Source organism: Lepidochelys kempii, chromosome 10, assembly GCF_965140285.1.
Source record: "Lepidochelys kempii isolate rLepKem1 chromosome 10, rLepKem1.hap1, whole genome shotgun sequence".
Lineage (NCBI taxonomy): Eukaryota > Metazoa > Chordata > Testudines > Cheloniidae > Lepidochelys > Lepidochelys kempii.
The window spans coordinates 77,734,986-77,753,888 of NC_136389.1; the positions used below are offsets into that span (position 1 = coordinate 77,734,986).

Here is an 18,903-nt window from a genome sequence, read left to right on the forward strand (position 1 = left end):
AAGTTTGAAAACTATTTACTTAATATGATAGATTTTAAGTGCACATGGATAGCATATATAATCTTAAGAATTTTTAATATGCTGTCCAATCTGCAGCCTAGAGCCCCGAATCTCAAATATTTCAACAAGCCGTCAATTTCTGCCTTTGGACACATGTGCAGTTTTCTTTTCAGTCAACAGAAAATGCATGTGCATATGCATAAACGGTAGGCAACACTGAACTCTAATTTCATAAAAGCACTATATTGACTTACTTTTGGAATAACCATTTTAAAATGTTTAGCGCATTCACCAGGTAACATGAACACAGGCCACAGTTTAAGGTAAGCTTCACTAACTGTTCCCTGTGTAAAAGCAGCCCTTATTTATATACATGGAGATAGTAAATCAAAATTTTAGTGACAGTCCCACTAAGGAATTCATGACCTAATGTTTGTACATAAATCCCACTGATCTCACTGAGGCTGTACATGGGCATATGGACCACCTGCATAGATGCCTTTGGAGGTCTGGTCTCACAGCTAGTAACTAAAGTACAAGTCTGAAGTTCAAATGCAAATCAGAAGACAGGCACGGTAGACTAGCAACTGTAATTAAATATACTTTGAACAAAGAAAGTACAAGAAGATAGCAGCATGAAGGCAATTCATAACAGTAATGCCACTGCAACAATTAGAGTTTTCAGACTAAGGGACAGAGGTAGGCAACGGACAGTGTATCTTCCGATCAGGATTTTCTCAAATCAATACTTAAAGACAGCATAACAGTCTTAAGGATATTTAAGGGGTGTTTATATACTTTGAATACGTTGTTCTCTTTCATTGAGAGTAATACACCCTTTTCATACCAGCAAACCTCTTCAAACTAACAAAATAAAATATACTGCATGAAACTTAAGACTGTACTCCATAAGCCTGTTGGATATGAGCCATGTATCACTCCATGCAGCTCCCTAGAGTACAAGCATATCAGAGTTCTAAACAATTTTAGATTAGTGCTTTGTGTCGGGAGACCCCAGCTCCTGGTCACAAAGGGGTTAAAGCCATGAGCTGCTGGGACTAATGTAAACTTTTTATAAGAGTGCGTAACATCAAGATTAACAGTAGAGGATGTTTAGAGATGGCTGTTCCAGAACATTCAGAAAATTTGAATTTGCATTTATTTAATTTATAGCTCTAAATTTACCAAAATTAGAAAAACAAAAATCAGGCAACTTGTACCAGAAATGTAACAGGAAAGGGAAAACCAAACGACCACAATCCTCGCTCCCCTTCCAATAAAAGCTCCCTCTGTCAAAGCCTAAACATCTCTTTTGTAGCGTTTTGTAAGCTTATGCTAGCAACTCCACGTAGCTACTCCACCACAGAATTTTATTCTGTTATACCCATACAGCACAAGAGATCATTCTTCCTTTGTCTTCAGCTGAAATCCCTGATGCAACATTGGCAAGCACTGATTTTAGAAGGGGCCTCGCAGGCTAGACTGCTTTCCCCTCCTCATCTCAGTGGGGTCTTCTTGGCATGAACCTTCAGCTCTAGTCAAACGGATTAAAGAGAGGTTCAAAGGTCATGAGGAGAAAAAAAAACAAGGTGTTAAGTTTAATAACTACCAAGAAAGACCTTCATGCCGTTTCCATAGGAATTAATCCTTATATTAATATTTAAAAGCATGCTTGGAGAGAATTCTGAAAAACAACTTTGCCACTATGACTAGTCAAGAGCTGTTTATAATGAAGATGAACAGTGTAAAGGACTGAGGACCCCAATTTCACTCAACACATTTCCCAGGGTATCATTTGTGAGCCCTGTTGAAGAGATCTTGTCAGGTTGGTACAGTGGGTCGCAAATTTGACTCACTTTCTTTACAACCCATTTTAAAAAAAAAAGTGTCTGGGAAAAGTCTATTTGATTGTTTACACATTTCCAACATGTTAATGCATCCTACACTTCACTTTGCAAAGACACAAGCAGGGCCAACAGAGAACACCAAAGCAATCCACACAAGTGACCAGGTGATAACGAGATGGTAATGAAAGACAGCTTGTTTCCAGACTCTAAAGGGCTCTTCTGAATGAGAAAAGTTTCACATTGTTTTTGCATCCCTAAACTGGGAAAGCGCTAAGCCATAATTTAAAATGGTGTTTATTAAAAAAAAAAAAAGATTAGAAATATGAGACATCCTCAGAAGCCATTGCTTCATGGCGAGCCTAAATGCCACCTTCTAAACAGAAGTTGGTTAAACCTCAAACAACCACAGAAGCTGAAGTTTGAAGAGAGACTGTTCTTTCTGTAGCAAGGATGATGAAACATAGCTGAACGTTCGTGTAGAATGAGATCTATAGGACTATTTTGAGGTGAGTCAGATCTGAGCCTATATATTTAGTAAATTAGTTATTCCCCTATGTTAGTCCCATTTTTAAACCAATATGCAAATGATTTTGCTCAGACCATTTCTCGGTTAACCTGAACTATTTTCCTGCTATATGAAATTCTAAAAAAATGGGCAGTGGTAATCCACCAATTTATTTAAAAAACCCATACAAAATATACTGGCATCAGAGTTGATTTTTTTTTGCAAGATTATAGCTCCCTCTAAAATCTGTTCTCCAAAAAGAATTTTAAGCCTTCAGCACCACACTGTACAAGGACCCAACAGCTTCAACCCTTGTTCTAGAGGCCATCCTGCATTTAAAAAGTATCTTTGTCTAGTGCATTATTTCCAAACCAATTCCCAGCTACACAGCTTGTCACAATGCCTCTTCTGCATCTGACATCACAAAGATCATTGAAAGTGTTATGAGACACATGCCCCCATATGGGGAAATCATGCAGCTCTCCTGCTCCCCTTACAAAAGGGCCTGAAAGCCGGGAAACTTTAAGTAGCAACCTGGCTATGATATTCAAAGGCATCTAATTTCTTTGACTTTCAATGGACATTGGGTGCCTAAACCACTTAGACACCTTTGGGCTTGTCTACATGGGGGGAAACCCACTAGTTATTCTATACTAACTTCCCACGTGGACAGTCTTTACTGCGCATTGAGAATGCCTTTGTACGCATTACCTTAATACACTTTGGAAGCACCTGAAGATGTTCTTAGTGTGTAGTAAGAGTGTCCACATGGGGAGTTAGTGAGGAGTAACAAGTGCACTTTAAATTCACAGCCTAGCTTACTGTACACTAACTTCCCTGGGTAGACAAAACCCTTAAAATCCCTAGCCCTTGTCTTCCTGTTTCCATGTTTATAACTGGAAGATATTTGTACAGGGACAGAAAAAGTTTTAAACTCATCTGGATATAAAGGCATTTAAATTACTGTCCATGGTGAATATGTATAAAAGAATGCCATGGAATGTCTTTGGCACTGGGGGAGGCAGTGGGCAAGGGGTAGAAACCTGCTGCTAGTATTTAAAACCCTTTGTCCCACTAAGTATGCTAGAGACAGAAGGCTATAGTTAGCAACAGAAAAACTAGACCTCTTCATAGCATGTTTCCTTCTCAGCAACAGAGATAAGAGTCACTAATAGCACCAATAGGAATCTCCCTATCCAAGGTCTGATATGAAGGAGTAAGACATCTGCCCATTTTAGCAACCATTAACTTTGCCACTTCCTCAGAACACCTATATTCATTTCTCCATGACAAAAAAGTTTACAATTTTGAAACCCAGCATCTCAAAAACAAAAAACCCCAAACCCTTTTAAAGTGAAAAGTAGTTACTGCACTAGAGGAATAACAAACAGAATAGAGAGGGGCACCTAAGCAACGCTGCATTCACATGACAGCAGCACCAGATTTTTAATGAGTCCTGAAAGTCACTGACATCATCGAGGCTGAGGACAACCAGCCATGGGTGAGGCCAAGACTCTCAGGGCCAGTCTACGGTTTCTGAACCATATTAGTATCAGTCCTGTTTACACTACAAAAACATCCAGAACAGCACTGAAAATGAGCTCTAGGAGACTGCTGTGGCATAGTACTCTTGGAAAATCTACTTTGCTTAGATGCCTAAGGGGGAGCGGAGTTCTTTTGAAAAATCCAGCTCCAAACCTGGAGTGGTTGAGCATTTCTGAAAACCTGGCTCTTTATGTTTAAACACACGCGGTTATGCCTCAACTGGGCTCAAGGCATGTGGAGGGGTTCCCCACTAAAAATCGTAACTTAACAAAATACTAATGGCCTCACCACCCAAAAAGTAAAGGCTTGGTTTATTCTGTACAGTTTTTTTTTTCAGAAGTTGTGATTAAGAATGTGATTTGTCAGGTAATAGTAAGAAGCCAGTGAATAGGAGCGTAGAGGTTTCACATTATCTACTTGTTTTGGGGGTGGGGAGGGGAAGGGGAAGCCACATACACAGTGACACATCAGCACAGCATTTCTCATGACTGACAGGCCAAGACAATGTAATGCAGGCTGGGGCTGTTCAAAGCTCCCCACGCAGCCACAAATGCACCACGGTTAGGAATAGCAGAAAGAACCTTATTACGCCAACTCTGAGCAGGGGCTATTAGTACTCTTCTGAACACAGGTTTCTAGGCTACCTATGGGATCAGCATAGGCACTAGAGCTGGACAAGAGGAGAAGGTTGCCAGCAAGGAGTTCTCTGTGAAAGCTCTCTCAGCTCTAGAATTCAACTGTAGCCCTTATCTGTAAGCCTTTAGACATGCTGCAAGGGCCATCTCTTCCCGCCCCCTCCCCAGTATTTACAGAGAGGTTTTATTAAAATATCTGCTCTAGATGTATTATTAGGTCTGTTGGCAGCAGATATTTATTAGAGCAGGATGCTTTACGAAGTATGAAAGTTAAACTATTGTAGCTTTACATTAGGAGTTGCTAGCAAAGCCCAAGGTTCACTGTTTCCAAAAACAGGAACATGTTTCTAACAGTAAATAAACTACTTGGTGTCTTCAATGGCTAGCTGTATATAGAGTGAAAAGGCTTATAAAAAAAGGTTTTGCATGAATAAGAGCTGGGGTTATTGATTATGATAAAGCATAAGTAACTGAAACAGTTCCATTCAAAATGAAATATGTTTTCTATAACCCAAACTTTAAAAGGCTGATGCAATGTTCTGTACTACTGTATCCCCAGTTTTTAAATGTTGGTGGACGAGATTTTCTAAGTCATATGGACAACTGAAATCTCTCCAAAGACTTTCTGTTAACAGAAGATTTTTAAGTCTAATCTAGAGGGCTCTGAAAAAATGTTAATATACCTTTGAACAATTACACAAAAGTGCAGTAAAAAGCTCTGCAAGTCAGTCATTTTAATATACATGAGTAAATACAATCCCACATAAAATACAGATATAAAACAAAGGCAGATATAAAAAAATATTCAATCTCACCTCTTTCATCAACTCCCCCACCCCAAAATTGTGTAATCCCAATCATTATTGAGCATGTGTTTGAGTTCATGTGTGCCCAAGTCTGAGGTTATTAATGTGTTGGAATGCCATCCGCCACTCAGTGAGACAGCATTCATGCCAACAACGGAAGAGTAAGAATAAATGCAGACTGCTTCAGTTTTATTCTTTGAAGCCTTCAAAAAGAGAAAACTTCACTTCTCTGACTTGTAGTTATTTTAGAGGGAAAGTGAGAGAGGCTGGAAGCTTGCCAAGCCATATGTGACATGTAGGAGCATGCAAATATATTTAAAAAAAAAACTTACGAAAATGGAAAAATGAATGCACAAAAAGTTACTTTGAAATTAAATGTTAAGCATCTGACTTCAATACAGTTTATGTTTCAACTTGGAATTTCCTTGCTTCTATACTTCCCCTTCCATTCTGCATTCAGGGATTGCAGGGTATGAGATCAGTTTGCTACGTTGCATAGACTGACTGCATGTAATGAAATACCTTAGAACCACAGGGTGTGTTCAATGCAACGTGGAAGCCTCAGCTGGCTTTTTATTGATTTTTTCTGAATAAGCCACTTTGGGTACATTTACTGTACTTTAAAAGGACAGGAATGAAAGATCATGGAAGTGTATGTGCTATTGTGATCCATGCACTACCAAGAACAGCTCGTTGCCACTGTGCTGTGGCAAGCATATTACCAGGCACAGGTATTTCACCAACTACTAGCAGACTGGCTCATGATCAGAGCCAGCAAGCATACATTTATACAGTTACATGTATGGCATACGATTGGTGAGGCAATCCTAACAAATGCCAATACACAGTCAACTCATGCAAAAGATTCTCAACCATGTTTACATAGCTGTGATCATCTTTTCCTGACATTCAATTTGGCAGGGCACGAGGAGAGGATATTTGGCCTTCCCATGCACCCCTTCTGTCCTCCCAAGTTTGGGCCAGGAAAAGCAGTGGTGGGGGTCAGAGGAAAGAGAGCAGCTTAGGAAGCTCTTTCTGCACATGCCCTGTCTGAGGGCCTCTCTTCTGTTGTGTGTTGGTGGGGTAGCTCTGGAAGAGTACAAGCGTTCCTTCCCCTCTTTCGGGCAAATTTGACAGATGAGCTACTGGGGCCCAAAAGAGCTTGGACCAAATCCCTTTACGGGCTAAACATCACAGGCCCTCCTGGAGTCAGAGGCACTACTCTACTGGAACCTGTCTCAGAGGAGAGACTGGGGATGGGTAGATCAAGCAGCAGGATAATGGGAAAGGACATCAACTGACTAGTGATTAGTTCTGCTTATCAGCTGATAGAGGAACACCTGTTACAAACCAGAGCCCAACGCTATGGAAAACACCACAAGATTCCACCCACCCTTCTGGCCACACTCCCATGCTGTTTCCAGAAGAGGGACTGATCTGGTCAGACAGCTATATCAGCTTCCAACTCTACAGCCAAGAAAATTCACTCCCTCAGGCTGCAGTTGGAGTTCTCTAAAGACTTGTTTGACAACATACATCCTCCATATGCATTATGCGCTGCTTGTTGTGTGTCCCATCACAGGCAAGGTGTCTTATGAGATTATTATTCCATCCATAAAGCAAGTCTAATAACCAGCTCTAGGAATTAACCTCTCTGAAGGTGAATGCTATCTGACCAAAGGTAAACACAATTTGGATAGTTTTAACCTCACTGGACTCCTGCTGGCATGTTGTACATGGATGCCATTCATACCCCCTCTGAAAGGTATAATATCATTCATGTTACAGCTAAGGATGCTGAAAATGGATACCAAAGACTATCTTTACTGGGACTCATTATTGTCAGGCACTTGGAGAGACCCAGAAAAGTGACGTAATCCTGAGAGAAAGCTCCCCAAAACTGAAAACAGAACTATTTTTGAAATGGCATTTTTTTTTTTAAAAGAAATACATGAATCCAAAGTCTGGGAAGGGACAATTTGTTACTATTTGATCTGGAGCCTTGAATTTGTTAGGAGAATACTGAAAAGGACTCCGGAGTTTAGAATTCAACTGAAATCTTAACCTATGCTCCATAATAAGTGGTTAACTCAAATGTGTTTAAAACAGATGTCTCAGCTACCTTTGGGCTCTAACTTAGGAACACACACCCTGAAGAGAAGTCTGTTCTACCACCCAGTCATGTGCCTTCTAAGTGAACTGAATAATTTTTTTTTTAAAAAGAATTTATACTAAAAATAATCCCAAGTGTGAATTTAAGTTAACATCTATAGCATATTTGTTAGCAGTGTTACGTGGAGAGGAAAGTTAAAACACAAGGCTGGAAAGCCAATTCAGGTTTTAGTTCAGACTCTGCCAGAGTCAGAGACTTTCTGTATCATTCCCTAACCCCTGTGCCTCAGTCTACCGCTTAAAATGAGGATAATAGAATACTTCACTACCGCCGAGGGAGAAAGAGAGGCACAGTTCACTGAGGTTTGTAAAGAGCTTGGAGTTCTTTGGATGAAAGCCACAAGAAATGCATGCACAGGTTTCCCAGACTATGGCATTAGATGGAAACACTAGTCAGAGTGAATAATGACACACTCCTACAACCCTACCCACTGAGGTTTCAAGTACAAAGCTACTTCTTTCCTATTGAAGCCCAAATACTTTTTGACATGCCTACGCTACAAAAATTAAAGGTCTGTAATTCACCAAAAGCAAAGTTCCACAGAGGGAAGCTTTACTGCAGAGCAAGCTTGGGCTTTTTTTTAAGCTACAACCACCATGTTGTTTAACTACAATTAGAGAACATGATGTTAAGAGCATCTGTAATCCCACTTACACTACAGCCCCTACTGCGACACCAGTGGAGAATTACATGAACACGAACTTAATGTAGGCGCACTCTGCAAGCCAAGGTTACGTGTGAAGCCCTCTGTCAAGGTAACACCAGCTCCTTTAAAAACAGGCTTCACTCCAATTTAGTTGTACCTATACAAAAGGTACACAGATATCATGCTCTTACGAATACTTGAGGTAGCCAGAAAGATACCTTTTAGGTTATTTCCTGAAGTATGTCTACACTAGCACTTTTGTCATTAAAACTTATGTTGCTCATGGGTGTGAAAAAAACACCCTGCTGAGTGACATAAGTTACACCAACAGAAGCCCCTGTGTGGACAGCACTAAGTTGGTGGGAGATGCACTCCCACGGACACAGCCACTGCCTCTCGTTGGGGATGGTTTAGTTATGTCGACAGGAGAGCTCTCCCCCATCGGCATAGAGCAGCTACACGGGAGATCTTACAGCGGCATAGCTGCATTGGTACAGCCGTGCTGCTGCAAGGTCTTTAGTGTAGACATGGCCTTCTTTACAATTTGTGACAGCTTTTTACCATGAGGTATAATTAACAGTCTACAGTACCGCACAGACATTTTGACAGGTGTCAGGGAAACTGCTCTCCTCTGCATCAAAGCAGGACTCAAATCTGTTGTCCTGCTGATGTAAACAGGGTCAGCCAGAGTTCAACAGCCATTGTAACAAGCATGCCCTGCCTATGGAAGTGGTACAACTTCCAATGCTACTTGCGGAGCAAGGGGTGCACGTGGGGAGCGGTCAAAAACTGCCAGTTATTCTAGCGTAGATAGGACCCGAGATTACACTCCTAGAACCAGAAAGGAGGAAAACAGAAGTTGCCAGAAGACACTTTTTTATCGTGGCTTCTTAGCCAACTGTGTAATTAAAAGGTTTGTATAAGGCAGGTTAAGTTTGCCCAACAGCTGTGAGAACTTCACATCTTGTCAGGCATCTCAACACTGGTTATATTCAGCAAATTTGCTGAAGAATCTGCAGTTAAAGGCAATGTTTATTTACTTCGCTTCCAAAATCCCTGTATTTTGAAGATGATATATATGGAAAAGAATAGGTGAAGTATACACCTGAAAACGACATTACACTACATCTACACTGTAATTAGATACTCATGGCTGGCCTGTGCCAGCTGATTTGGGCTCGTGAGGTGGGCTGTTTCATTGCAGTGCAGATTTCCAGGCTCAGGCTGGAACCCCGGATCTAGGATCCTGTGAAGTGGAAGCGTCCCAGAGCCCAGACTGCAACCCAAGCTCAGAAGTCTACACTGCAGTGAAACAAACCCATAGCCCAAGCCCCATGAGTCAGCTGACATGGGCCAGCCGTGGGTTTTTAATTGCAGTGTAGACAGATCCAGTTTTCTTTGCAGAGTCTAGGCTTAAAATGGGGGTCAGATGCCACATCAATGCCCAACCCTGCATATGTAGTCCCATTGACACTGATGGAACTACTCATATGAACAAGTGGTTGTAGGATCAGGCCCCAAGGGTGGGTTGAAGGAAAGGATACACTCAAAACCATGCTATTGATTTTGACTATATAAACTAGTGTATTACCTCCTACCGTCCCCACCTTGCACTTAGTCCATTTTAATTTTTTCCCTTGCTTTTTGCAGCAACTATGCTTGGTACCTGCTTAGTAATTTTCAGAGTTTTGGTGTGAAGCGCTGGAATAAAATGTTTCTGCACTGGTTACTTGGAACTATTTCCATGGTTCCCTGTCATCTCCAGGAACAGAAAAACACAACATTCCAAAGTTGCACTTTCTTCTTAAGTTATTTTGTACACAACAGGTTAAATACCAGTCCAACTTTAGCAACCCTACCACTTTCAGCCATAGTTGTAAACAATGCATTTTCCTGAACAAGAAATATTTATGGAATGAGCAGCATGTTAGCACATCTTCATTGTGAACAATTATACTAGGTCTTACAAAGTGCTCCTTAATGCTACTGACGTTTGTTTCATGGTATGATATCTCATACTCCAATTTCTTCCTAACCTTTCATATAGGTATTTACTGATTTTACTGAATGCTTGCTTTTTAAGAGGGAAAAACGAGTTGTCCACTGCACAGTTCTAACTAGTCATTAGTAAAAGCCAATTTTCCTTTCAGGTTTTTAAAATTGAGAAAGTATTCAATAGTACTAATTCTCAGGATAAAAGCAGATTTTTGCATGGGAAAAAAAGCACTTTGTAAGCAAATACTGTTTAAACAAGCAACCAACAAAAATAAATAAATAAAATCTAGACACAGAGAACAGGTAATCTTAGAATTATTTGGAAGTCCACACATGTCAAAAGTCTGACATGTAAAATGATATATGCCCTTTTGTCTGCTGTCCAGGCTTGTTTTAATCCTCTGACTGGTTGCAGAATGGAAAGTTTTTGCAAAGAACTTAGTCTTTCACCGAAGTCCTAGCAGCCCGGGGCAGATGATCACCCATAAAGCACAGAAGTCAAACTCCATCTCAGTTGAGATAATCAGATCAACAATTATTTTCCATGGTGTCGTCACATTCAAGTACAAACATGTTTATCTCTGTGCTCTGGAGATGCAGAAAAGGAAAGCACCACTCGCTGAACGCTTCCAGTTACCGTAAATACTGCTGAGGAGCTACAATTCTAGATGGAAAGTAGGTAACAAAGAGGAACTTACCCTTAAATCCCCTCACCAAAAAAAAAAAAAAAATCCCCAAAGCGAAGATGGTATTTTAAGACATCCTTTAGACACAGTGCAAGCAGAGAAATATTCTTATACAAAAATGCTCAAACAAACCAAAACAGTACATTCTGCTACTCTGAGATGGATGGCTATCAACTTTATTCAGAGCTATTTACAGGTCTAGGTAGAGATAAGATGTTTGAGCAAGATCAGAGCTCAGAAAAGCACCACACCTTCTGCAATATGACATTAAGTGACATGTAATTCTTTACTGAGGTGGTGCGGGATAACACACCATTACTACAGAAATGTTAGACCCCAAACAATAGGAAAGAAATTCACTCTTACTTATGTTGAAGGCTCAGTAAATGAGAGCCACTGATGGAGGATGGTCTTCAACAAGCTGAAGAGTCATACCAAAAGAAAAGGGTAGCCAATTAACAAAAATGGATTTGTACCAAAAAAGTCACTTTCTACAGCACAACCTAAAATATAGGGAGGCAGAGGGAAAGGGCTCAAGAGTATCTGTACACTGCAACATAAGCCCCTGCTTGAGCCCTGGCTCAAGCCAACCCCCCTTGCATTTACACTGCAATTTGCTAACCAATGGCTCAGACCCATGGTCCCAGACTTGTAGGGCTAGAGGATCCGAGCTCGAGTTAAGCCGGGACCCAGGGTCTGAGCCCTATTGCTTTGCAGCGCAGATGCAGCCCCGCTTGAGCTGGGTCCTGGGGGTGAGCTGGAAGTATCCCACAATTCCATGGAACAACTTCTTTAGTCCTCTCTATCAAAACAATCCATAATCCACTCTATTGAAAATGGAAGCCGCTCCCCTCCTTTGTGAACGGCAGCAGCTCAGATCATCGTTAACCCATTCTCTTCTGATCACCCATCTCCAAGCACATTATCAGAGAGCCTCCTGGGTTCGCGGTGGAGAGTGAACAGATCAAACTTTTTGCAAAGCAGGGTGCTTCAAACTTCCTGTAACATGGAGGGTGTGCAATAATGTTTTCCCTTCGGTGCACCACAGTCCTAGGGCTAGAGAAACCACATTTCGGCAGGGGAGACCTAGGTACTCTGGGATATGGTTACTTTGACTCAGGTCTGCACAATGCAGTGTGGATGCCAGAGCCCTGGTTTCAAGCACAGCTTACAAAAATCTTAACACAGTGTGAAAGTACAATTTAGACACTCAAGTGTTCACTAACACAGATCAGCTGACTCAAGCCCCATGAGCCCTGGGCAGACATACCCTATGGAGTCTCTCTCTCCAGCTACACTGACATTTAGAAAGCGTAACCATTTGGTAATAGTATCGGAACTTGAAGACCAGTCTGTCACCCGCAGACTTCAGGATGACTGCACTAGTGGGAAAAGCATGATTCAGTCTAGGACCTTGGACAGAAAGCCCAAGCCTGGCTTAATTGCAGAACCACCTTTGTTACTACTCCCTGGAGGTCATCCAACTACTTGTTTCTGCTTGGGATGGACTGCAGTGAATTGTCCCAGAAACCATTCAACAGCCTAACAGTGTCTTAAATAGAACCAGAATGCCCCTTCCAACCATGCACACATGCCCTCCAGCCTCAGTGGGCCCAAATATTTGAAATCAGGAAATAAAATGTCAATGTTTCTAACTTTTTCCAGGCTGTTCAAGTCTCATCTCTCTTCCTAGCATGCTGCATCTCAGGTCAATCTCTGAGGTCAAGTTGCTCTGGAGACCCTCTGTTACATGCCCAACTACTGTTGAGATGGACAGGTGTCAGCTTGCTTAGCACTATATTAGTCAGGAAAGCAGCCGTCATATTTCCACCATGGCAAAGTCTGTGTAAGCGCACTATCCTAGGAAGCAGAGGGGTCTTTCCTTTTCTCAGGGACCCTTGCCATCCATGTATCTTATTTATTAAGAATTCTTCCTAGGACAGTAGTCATTTTTCCAGCTCTCAGGTTCCCTACCACTTGAGAAACTCTTCTCAAATGGCTGTATCTAGAGTTACCTTATCTTTCCACGCATCTTGATCAAACAAAAGCTGGTCTGTACATTCAAGAGATCCTTCAGTAAGGAGCCTGTTTGCCCATCACTTATGCATAAGCCATCAGCTTTTTTCAACTTTTTCAATACTTCCCTTCATCATTTCTTATTTCTTAACACTATCTGTTTGTCCACTCATCTCAAATCTCTTGATACAGATCTCTTGACGGACCACAGCTTTCATAAAAGCCAAACATCTCATATACACAGCACAGTTTGGCATATAAAAATCAACTCATAATAAAACAGACGCTACCAATAGGGAGAGGGCATGATAGAGGAGTAAAGCCTTAATAATGAGAAGTCCAACATTATCAGTTCTGTGAAGACTGTTCGAAAATTTCTGAAATTTATGAAAAAAATTTGACAGAGTTTTCCCACTCACATTTTACTGTTACCTACTGGGTGTAAAGGAGTTAATTTCTTTCTTGGGAAAGGAAACTGGAGAAGACTCCAGTAGGCAGGTCTTGGCTGGAATGAACAATAATCAAGAACTGTCAACATATAAATGGGAAAAGCCAAGGGAAGAAGAACATGCAAAAGTAGTCTGACTGCAACTGGAAACAAAGGACTGAGGTGTGAAAACATGAGCATAAGAACTCTGCCGACTAAGCAAAGGCGAGAGAGAGATATGGATGAAATCCTGGAGGCTCTGGACCAGGGGAGCAGATAATACTGCCAACATGGACTCTCATAAGCTTTGCTTTTCCATTCTAACCCAAGAATCTTTAAACACTATATTCCAGGTAACTAAAGCACTGACTTGTTTTGAAAAGGCTGTCCTGTTTTGCTACAAAACAATGGCTGTTGGGTTGCTTCCCAGAAAGGTGAAGTCTCTAACAGGAACTGAAGCTCTTTTGAACTCATTCGAACAGCCATGGCAAGAGACAGGGGTACTGAAGTCGGTGTCCTAATCTTGGGCTAACAGAGGCACCGGGCCTAGCACTAAAAGGGGTACCCTCCTAGAGAGGCTGTCTAAAAGCCAGAGGCAAAGCATGCCCCTCTAGATCCATGACAACCCCTTACATATTTTCCTAAACATCTTTAGCAACACCAGAAAAAGCAGACATGTCTCTACCTCGCCCCCCCATCCACTTTCACTTTGCCTAGCCCCAAGCAAACCTCTTTAAGAAAGGATATTAAGCCATTAGACTACACAAAACTCTTGGCTCAGCATGATATTCAGACACTACCTTACTGCGGCACTGCCCTTTGGAGACTAGTATAAAGCAGGGGAAATTTAAGGAGAGGGGAAAAATGCCAAAAACATTGAAACAAGGAGTTTTAATTAAAAGCAGCTCTGCTCTGCCACCAACTGAAAGTTGAACTTCACACAAGATTTAACATCTCAGCCTGAATAGGGAAGTCTCCTTGAAGAGAATTAAGGTTCCCAGGACACAACCTAAAAGGAGAAAAGTGTGAAACACAATATTAATGAAGGCTATTGGACAACACACACACAAAGGGCTGTTGTGGGCTTGTGTAGTCAAGTAGAACATTGCTGATAATGTTTGCCAGAGCCCAGCAAGTAAATGGCAAAAATCTCAGGATCCAGTGATTTGGCAGTGACCTCAGCATTACTTAAGAAAGGAGGGTCATGCTGTCTGATCCCTCTAGGCAATCTTCCTCCCACCCCCAAACAAACAAAACCTATATCTTTGACATTTTTGAAGTACCGATACTTAAGATTTATGTAACAATAATTCTAAGCTGCGAAGTGCTCAAATATTCGTTCAGCTTCAGTTTGAAAGAGCTAAGCTTTTGTGCACCATCTCCTTATGCCAATAGAAAAGGCAATAAATTACCCTTTTCAAGAAGCCTCCCTAAGTAGAGGGAAATGCTTTTAATATAGCAAACCCTTCAGAAATAACCCTCACTAGAAACAATATGGGCTCTCACTGAAAAAAGTTTGATCGTCATGTTAATTCTACTTATGATTAAATACTGACCTGCAGGAAGTAATGACCTAGAGATCTAATGTTAATATATTAAAGAAGAGGGTAGACAGGCAGTGGGAAATTAAATTAACAGACAGAATCCCATGGGTGAAAGTAAGAAGTGGTAAAAGGGATGCATATAAAAGTGAAATCAGAGCAGAATATGAAGCACAAGAAGAGAAGCAAAGCAATTTGACTAGACCAGAAAAAGACACAAGACATTTAGAGTATGTCCAGACTGCAATGTAAGGCCAGGCTCAAGCCTAACCTCCCTTCTGTCTATATATTCACACACACGTTAACCCAGGTCTCGGACCCAGGGTCTGAGCCCGAGTTAAGCTGGGACTCGGGGTTCAAGTCCTACTGCTTTCCAGTGGAACGGTCTCAGAGCATGAGTGCAGCATAGAGGCCACCAGAAGTAGCCCACAATCCCACAGGCCAAATTTCTTTGTCCTCTGGACAGCCAAGTTTTCCCACACTGCATCATGAACAAAGGGCTAGAGTAACCACATTTTAGGAGGGTGCTAGGAAGTCTGGGATATGGGCAGCTGGACTTGGGCCTGAATAATGCAGTGTAGATGCTGGAATCCCAGGTTGGGTCCCAGGGTTCAACAATTGCTAACCTGGAGTAATGCGTGTAGATGCTCCAGGTTAACAAACCCAGGGTCTGCTCACTCGAGTTCTACTAACCCTGGACATACATTGCAGTTTAGAAGTTTCAGAGGGATGATTAAAAATCCCAGACATAAAAGCCTGAGTGGGAAGGGATAGTGGGGGAAGAAAGTTAGCAAGGCAAGGATACAGGATATGAGTGAAAGTTTGCAAGAACAAGGCTAGGGAGACAAAAACAATTGCAACATGAAACCTCAGCGAGTTCAAAGGAAGCAGGTTTTTATAAATCCCTCTGGAGACGGAAAGCTCTATAGAAAGGCTGATAAGTGAAAAGAAGGAAACTGAAGATAATGACAAGGTGGTAAAAGTATTCACCTACATTTCCTATAAAAAGGAAAAATTAGTAGAGTCAAAACAAAAAGGTTCACGAGAAGAGTTAAAACAGATTTCAACTGAGTTCATCCATGTAACTCAATGGATGTATATCGTCTGGTCCCAGAGTTCACAAAAAGGCTCAAATATTTTGGACAATTTGTTGAACACAGAGAATGTACCAAAGGACAGAAGGAGAAGTGATGTACAAAAGGTAGAAAGTGTGATCCAGGAAACTGAAGCAATTTAAATGTCAGTTCATCATATAGTACTGCAATAAAAAAAAAAGGTCTGCTATTCTAGATATGCTTATAGTAGCATCACTTATAGCTACAGGGAAGTAATACTACATATATACACAGCCACTCCTTCAGCCCTGCAAAGAATTTTGATCTTCACATCCGTTACAACCAAGAAAACTAGGGGAAATTTTTTTATGAAGGCAACAAAAATTATCGAAGTGTTTAGAAAAAAGAGGGATGGAGGAAAGATTAAGGTAATCTGCTATGTACAGTTTAGAAAAGAGACAGAAGATGACATACTGTAACTGTTTACAACTATTTTAAACAGCAATCTAGAAGAGAGGAATGGTCGACAGATGTACCAAGGAGAAACAGCCTGAATCTAAACAAGGAAAAATTTTGGTTAGGACGTTAGGAAAAAATATTTCTTATGTGGGTAATGGAACGAGTTACTAGAAGAGGCCTCTGAAGTGTATAAAAATAGGTTAGATAAAACACTTAAGGGAACAGTGAAGAGGAGAATCTTGTACTCTCATTTCGGATTTCGAGTGAGGTGCAAGCTGAAGATCATGCATTTTGGCTGAAGCAATTTTACACTTTTCTGTCATACAAAAAAGAATCACATTAGGCTACCTGTCCTTTTTCTGGGGATGCTTTTGGAGCTACCCATTTTCTTGGAGTTTGTTCATTTATTGTAGTTACTCTACAGCTTTTTCCTTTTACAGGTCAAGTCTGAGACCACTAATCTTGACATAACCACTTCATTCAATAGGACAGCATTTTGTGATTTATGCATGTCATCAGCATACTTTACATGGATCTGGATTTAACACGAGATATTTATGCACCTACAGTGCATAAAATATTGTACCGGGTTTTTATTAAAGATTATATAGATACCAACACCGGTTAACTGGTACAGAGTAGCTATATGAAAGTCATTCAGGTTTCCCTTTAGAGATACTTCTTTCTTATTATAAAGGAGGCATTTTAAACTTAACTATCATGCTCAAAATACCTTTTGTTAATACTTGTATTAGCACTTCTGAATTGGAAGTGCATAAATAATGCAAGCTATCAGTGGAGTGCAGTAGTCAAACAGCAGAAGCTACCCAACCACTAAAGCCAAAGCAGCCAACACAGACAAAGGAATTAACAGATTTGCAAACTGTATCCAATTTAACCACCAAACAAGTCTTTTCAAAATCACAGGTCCATGTTCAGGTAAGAGACCCAGTGCTGGCATGAGATAGTGTTTGCCGTACCTCATAACCTACTGGGGAAAACAACATTCTTGGGTGACTTCCGCATCCCTGAACTCACTCATGAACATCAGTAGACCTAAAAGCATCCAGTTTCTACAGTGGAAAGTATTTCTTCAAGTTACAACTATCTAGCAGACTTTTGAAATGTTATTGTATTTTTCTACACCCTCCCCGTGTGGTGGTGTTACCCCAGTGCTAAACTTATCACATCTGCAATTTATCATTCCCCTTTGTCCACCTCCCCTGCACTCTGGCTATTAAATTTAAACATACTAATATACCAGACAGCTATTGGAAACCCCTACCCCTGGTGGGGAGGGTGTAAAACCAAGCCATAAGTGTTTCCACATTTGGGACAGATGGAAGAGTTTTCCCCTCAAAGTTCCTGCTGTCCAAGGCACACAGTAAGAAAGAACAATTTGCTACCAGTAACAGATTTTACATATATATAAAAACTGCAGGATTTTAGGTTTACCAGTAGGTCTAATTTTTCTACCTGGGTGAAATAGGTTGTACATAGTTCTAAAAGAATCAGATCAATAAGTTATGTTTAATGAACCACATTGCTTAATTAAAATACTGTCTTTTTCTACTGCTGAAATATCTCAGTGAATGCCATTTGCAACCTTAAAATGGGGAGTGCTCCGCCCCACCTCTGGGCAAAATGCATGGACAGTAAAATGTTCTGTGTGGGTAAATGCTCGACCACTGTGAATCAATTTACTATGTAAGGCATTTTTAGGCAGTAATTAGGTAAAGTTTGTCTATAACAAATTCACTGTATTGTAGCAACAGTCTTTGAGAATCATATTCAAGGGTGATTTGATTCCATGCAATTATTAGTTCTTTGCACAGATGCCTCAGATCCTTCCTGCATGAGGGCAGCTGCGCTCCATGCCACTGGCAGAAAGTTGGCTTAGTCAGCCCTTCTGTGTAGGCCCACCCTGGGTGGCATAGTGTTTCTATGCCACCTTGCCACCCCTCCCTGCAGGAAGTGCAGGGCACACCTGAGGTAAAGGGGCCATGGTCACAGAATTGTAATGATCCCTGGTGCTCAGCTTCTTTGGCATTGGGGAATGGCTGGACTCCCCTAACTGTACAAAACAGTTCTCTGCCCCAGCTGGGTATCTGGCCTCTAGTCCAGAATTAGACAAGAACCCTTTAGAACTCATCATTGTTCAAATTCACCCCCTGAGCAGAAGTCCAGCAAAAGGGCAATCACACCTGATATATCCAAATAGAGGCACATACGCCTTGCACCTGCCTGTGCCCAGAAAATGAATTTCACCTGAAGTGTTGTGTTCAAGACCATCTGAAAGATACCTCTGGTTATCACTTGGTGCCTGTTTAAAGCATGATGGTGTGCCCCAGTTTGGGATTAACACTGGGGTACCTTAAACGAGGTAGCTGCTGTAAGCGAGGAACATCTGTTCGTATTCTTCCTTTTAAATGAGCACTCTGTCCCCAAAACATGACAAATGACTGCACCAGAACCTGAATCTCTTCATGAATGCACTGACTAGGTGCAGAACAACTCTCCTCAGATCACCCCTGCTCAGTCCTGGGGTCATTCTCCTTGCCAATGCA

General features: G+C 41.2%; 1 protein-coding gene across 3 annotated transcripts in view; it reads right to left on the bottom strand.

Moving 5' to 3' along the window:
* CHSY1 (chondroitin sulfate synthase 1) overlaps positions 1 to 18,903 on the bottom strand; it is a 114,816-nt gene that overhangs the window by 42,685 nt on the left and 53,228 nt on the right. The window lies entirely within an intron of this gene.